Here is a 6,000-nt window from a genome sequence, read left to right as displayed (position 1 = left end):
CATGGTGGAGGGAGGGAGGTTGAGTGAGGTGAGGATGCCAGGAGCAGAGTAGAGAGCCGAGAGTTTCAGCATTTTTTCTCTCATGTGCACTTGCATCTCCGCCTGGTCTGTTGCCACCCACCTCCCCGTGCAAGACCATCACTCACATTCTTCCAGGATTCAGGACACAGCAACGAAGGCTCAGTGAATGCGGGCTGGTTGCAGGAGCGGAGTCCCCTCCTGCCCAGAACCCTGCTTGGGAGGGAGCTTGTTTTTTCTCATAGAATGGCCCCAGCCTTGATCCTCTGTGGACTCAGGGCAACCGGAGATTGCAGCTACTGCGCTTGCCTATAAATATTTAAGTGGCAGTTGAGCTTTCAGACCAAGCACATCAGTGGCCAAGATCAAGCTTTTTGACCCCTTGTCAATTTACTCAGTGAAATATGATGCTCCTGGTCTCCTTTTTTCAAATTGTTGTCTGCCGTCTCCTTTTTTGGTTCGTAGTTGAAATGGCTGCGTTTTCCCCAAATGCAGCACAGAGACTGTGAGCGTTCGCATCGACTGCAAATACACGCGTGCAAATGATAGATTCGTGTCCTTGCCCACAAGGTAGGTGCGTGTTGGCTGCTTCAGAGACGGCCTGACTGTGTGGAGTTTCGGGACCAGTGGCCGCTAGACAGCAGCCAGCACAGGTGGTGTGTGTTAGTATTTGTTCAGGCTGGGCTCAGAGAACCCTTCATGTCAACACACGAGTCTGGCTTGTTCTGTTCCCTCCCCTGGGCTGACCTCCCCGCCTCAGGCTCCCGGAAGCCGTGGCCTTCGGGTCACAAAGCTGCTCTCCCGAGCTGGGGCATTCGTTGCTAGTTAGTGCTGCCGTCTTTTAAGTACTGGGAAGGTGGGATGGAGTCGTGGAGAGAGGATGGGGGAGAAAACCCAAGCACCTGGGAGGCAGCATCACGCTGGCTGAACTCTGCTCCTACACAAATGTGCGTGTGGAATACGGTTTGCCTGGTGTCCAGCTGTGCTTTCTCTGATTTTAAATATTCTCAGCCAGACCCCTTTAAAGCCAGATAAATAAAATACCAAAAGGGAAATATAAAAAACAGCGCGTTGGGTAGCTGCTTCAGTGTAACATCAGAGGTTGGGGATCGCACACTGAAATGAAAGAAACTTTGAGTGGAAGGCGGGGCCTGGAGCCTAGTGCGCTGGGGCTCCATCCTCGGCCCTCACTGCCCCCGCAGCTGGGGCTCCATCCTCGGCCCTCACTGCCCACCAACAGCACTTCTGCTGGTCAGTTCTCCTCTGTGCCCTGGACGGAGGTGCTGGTGGATGCCGCTGCATTGCTTAGACGACAGATCTTTCTCTCTGTCTTCGATCCCCCAAGCTCTATCAGTTTGGTTATGAGAATATCCAAACCACATCTGACCTTGTCTGAACTTAGAGCTTTTTCTTTCTCCTCCTGGGGCCTGCTTCCGGCTGGGAGCCTGCAGTGTGTGTAGGCGGGGCGGGGGTGATCGTGCTTTACTTCCTGGCTGTTATGAGCTGAACTGTGCCTCTCCTACCCCAGAAAGGTGTTAAAGTCCGAACTCCCAGTACCTGTGAATGTGACCTTATTTGCAAATAGGGTCTTTGCAGATGGGCCAAGTTAAGATGAGGACATGAGGATGTGCCCTCATCCCGTATGACTAGTGTCCCTAGAAGAGAGGGAAATTTGGCCACGTGTGGTGACACACTCCTGTAATCCCAGCTTTGAGAGGCCAAGCTGGGAGGATCGCTTCAGCCCAGGAGTTTGAGATCAACTTGAACAACACAGCAAGACCTCATCTCTAGAAATAAAGATGTAAAAAAATAGTGGGCATGGTGGTGCACACCTATAGTCCCAGGTCTGTAGGAGACCGAGGCAGTGAGCTATGATTACACCAATGCACTCTTGCCTGGGTGACAGAGTGAGACGGGTTTAATTTTTTTTGACAAGGTGTCATTCTGTTGCCCAGGCTGGAGTGCAGTGGTGCAATCTTGGCTCACTGCAGCCACCTCCTCCCAGGTTCAAACCATCCCCACACCTCAGCCTCCCAAGTAACTGGGACCGCAGGTGTGCACCACCACACCCAGCTAATGAGACCTTGCTTTTTTTTTTTTTTAAATACATAAAATTTAAAAAGTTAATAACATAAAAATGTTAGAAAGGGGAAGTTTGGGCACAGAGATAGACAGACACGGAGGGAAGACGGTGTGACGACCGCCCACAAGCCGAGGAATGCCTGGGGCTGCCAGGAGTCATGGGGAGCTTGGGGCAGATTCTCCGGACAGCCTCAGAAAGAAACAGGCCTGCTGGGCTGCTTGATCTCAGACTTCCAGCCTCCAGAGCTGAGAGAGGCAATTTCTGTTGTTTAAGTCACTTGGTTTGTGGCATTTTGTTTGCCTCAGGACACAAATGCACTAGCTTAGTCCCAGGAGAGGCGACATGAAAAGGAAAGCTTCTCTCCGTATGACGCTATCAGGAGCTGGCCCAGCCCCACCAGGACAGGCAGAATTCCAGCCCCTGCCTGTCAGGCGTCCCTGGAGATCCTACTTCCTCCTCCTCTTCCCTCCCCTTCCCTTTATGGAAGGGAAGGTACCTCGTCAGATGGCTCCCTGGTGTTTCTTGCCAGGATCCCTCCACCCCTTTAAAGAACCATCTTCCATAGAACATTAGACAAACCGAGGCCTGCTGTCTTGCTCCTGGCCCTCCTGGGGCCCATACAGAAACCTCCCCTTATTCTGCTGGCAGAGCCACTGGCCACGTCCCCTCTCCCCAACCTCCACCGTGTCCCCAGCCCCAAGCCTGCAGGCTGGCCTTGCTGGAACCCATGCTCTAAGGTGGACATGAGGGAGCTCCCTCCATCCCCCAGAAGGGCTGGATTCCAGGACAGCGCTCCCACCAGCATCCTCCTTCCACGTCTGGCTCTCCCAGCATCTTCCCTCTTGTCCCCTCTGCCATGGGCTGCATGGTGCCTCCTTCCACATTCACGTCGCCTGTGCTTTGACCTGAGATGCTCTGTCTGAGGCCAACGTCCCTCCCTTTTCATCCTGGCTGGCTTCAAGGTGGTGCCTAAACAAGGGCAAATTTGAGCTGAGGGAGAGCTGAAGTTGATGTGTGTGTGTGCACATATGTGTGCCTGTGTGTGCATGTATATACATATGTGTGCCTGTGTGTGTGTGAATGTTTGAGTAATTGAACTCTGTTCTCTCTGTGTAGTACCACACATTTTTGTGTGTCTATGCAACACTCGTAAACATAGATCATATTTTTAGTTCAGGAAGAAAATCTCAATAAATTCCCTAAAGTGGAAATCAATGGTTTGGGGCCTATTCTACGGCCCAGAGCCTCCCTCCACTGATGATGTTTCTCTGACTCTCTGCCCTGCCCACCCCTCCTTGGTCTTTTCCTCCCTCTCATGTGTCCTCCTCGAGTCCTTTCTTCCTCCCTCCCACAGATATTTGAATAGTTACAACGCATCAGGCAAGAGAAATAAGGTCCTTACAGAGTTTGCATTCTCAAAGAGGGGCAGACAGTTGGTAAATAACAAGGTAATTTCAGACAGCAGCAAGGGCAATGAAGAAAATTAAACAGGGAAGTAAGGTTGGCTGGGGGTTGGGGGGTGATGTTACACGCAGATTCTCCTTCGCTGGAGAGGCCTTTGCTGCCCTGTCTAGGGCACATTCCTTTTTGTCCTCTGTCCAGCACCCCATTCTCTCCCTGTAGAGACCTTCCAGTGTGTCATTTGTGTGTTTTCTGCATGCAGATTGCTGGGTTATGTTGATATGGTTTGGATGTGTGTCCCCCCCCAAATCTCATGTTGAAGTGTGATCCCAGTGTTGGCGGCAGGACCTGGTGGGAGGTGTTTGGGTCCTGGGAGCAGATCCCTCATGAATGGCTGGACGCTATCTCCTGGGTGATGAGTGAGTTCCTGCTCAGTTAGTTCATGTGAAATCTGGTTATTGAAAAGTGTGTGGCACCTCTTCCCTGGCTTTCTTGCTGTTGCTCTCACGTGTGACATGCTGGCTTCTCTTTGCCTTCCTCCATGATTGGAAGCTTCCTGAGGCCTCACTAGAAACTGAGCAGATGCCTGCACCTTGTTTACTGTACAGTCTGCAGAACCATGAGCCAATCAAATCTGTTTTCCTTATAAATTACTCAGCCTCAGTTATTTCTTTATAGCAATGCAAAAATGGCCTACTATGGAAAATTGGTATAGAGGAGTGGGGCATTGCTATAAAGATACCTGAAAGTGTGGAAGCAGCTTTGGAACTGGGTAACAGGCAGAGGGTGGAAGAGTGTGGACAGGAAGGTGAGGGATTGTTCGGAACTTCTTGGAGACTGGTTAAATGGTTGTGACCAAATGCTGTTAGTGATTTGGACAGTGAAATCCAGGCTGATGTGGTCTCAGCTGGAAATGAGAAAGGTAAGGGAACTGGAGTAAAGGTCACCCATATTATGCCTAAGCAAAGAACTTGGCTGCATTGTGTCTGTGTCCTAGGACTTTGTGGAAGCTTGAACTTAAGAGTGATAATCTAGGTGGATCTGGTGGAAGAAATTTCTAGGCAGCAAAGCTTTCAAGATGTGACCTGGCTGCTTCTCATAACCTGTGCTCAGATACAGAAGCAAAGAAATGACTTAAAGTTGGAACTTATATTTAAAAGGGAAGCAGAGCATAAAAGTTTCAGAAAGTCACAACCTAGCCATGTGGCAGAGAAGAAAAAAGCATTTTCAAAAGAGGAATCCAAGTGGGCTGCGGAGCGACTACTTGTTAGAGAAACTAGCATGACTAAAAAGGACCCAAGTGCTAATATCCAAGACAACAGGAAACAGGCCTCAAATGTATTTCGGAGACCTTTTAGGCAGTCCCTCCCATCACAGCCCAGAGGCCTAGGAGGAAAGAATAGTTTCAGGGACCAGGTCCAGGGCCCTGCTGCCCTGCACAGCTTCAGGACACTGCTCCCTGCATCCTGGGCACTCTGGTTCCAGCCTCAGCTCAAAGGGACCGGGGTATAGCTTGGGTCACAGTTCTGAGGGTGCAAGCCATTAGGCTTCGGGTCTTCCACATGTTGTTAAGCCTGCAGGTGCACAGAATGCAAGCATGAAGGAGGCTTGGCGGCTTCCACCTAGATTTCAGAAGATGTATGGGAAAGTCTGGGTTCCCAGCTAGAAGTCTGCCACAGGGGTAGAGCTCCCACAGAGAAGTTCCACTAGGACAGTGCTGAGGGGAACTGTGGGGTTGGAGCTCCCACACAGAGTCCCCACTGGGGCACTGCCTAGTAGAGTTGGTGAGAAGAGGGCCACCCTCCAGGCCCCAGAATGGTAGATTCACCAACAACTTGCATTCTGAGCCTGGAAAAGCCACTGGCACTTAACTCTAACCTGTGAGAGCAGCTGCAGGAGCTGTACCCTGCAAAGCCACAGGAGCCTACCCCTTGCACCAGTGTGCCTGGATGTGGGGAATGGAGTCAAGGATTTTTTTAGATTTAAGATTTAATGATTGCCCTGCTGTGTTTCAGAGTCGTATGGGCCTTGTTGCCCCTTTCTTTGGCCAATTTGTCACATTTGGAATAGGAGTCTTTACCCAATGCCTAGACCACCACTGTACCTTGGAAGTAAACGACTTGATTTTACAGGCTCGTAGGTAGAAGGAACTTATCTCCAAATGAGACTTAGAGCTTGGGACTTGAGATGTGGGACTTCTGAGTAAATGCTGGAATGAGTTAAGACTTTGGGGGACTGTTGGGAAGGCATGATTGTATTTTGCAATATGAGAAGGACAAGAGATCTGGGGGACCAGGGGCAGAATAATATGGTTGGGATACTGGCCCCCTCCAAATCTCATGTCAAAATGTAATCCTCAGTGTTGGGAAGGAGCCTTGTGGGAGGTGATTGGATCATGGGGGTGGATCCCTCATCAGTGGCTTAGCACCATTGTGAGTCCTCACTTGGTTAGTTCACATGAGATCTGATCGTTTAAAAGGGTGGCACCTCTCCCCTTC

The sequence above is a fragment of the Piliocolobus tephrosceles genome, chromosome 10 (assembly GCF_002776525.5).
Source record: "Piliocolobus tephrosceles isolate RC106 chromosome 10, ASM277652v3, whole genome shotgun sequence".
Classification (NCBI taxonomy): Eukaryota; Metazoa; Chordata; class Mammalia; order Primates; family Cercopithecidae; genus Piliocolobus; species Piliocolobus tephrosceles.
The sequence above is the reverse complement of the archived record's forward strand: the minus strand, read 5'-3'. Positions refer to the sequence as shown.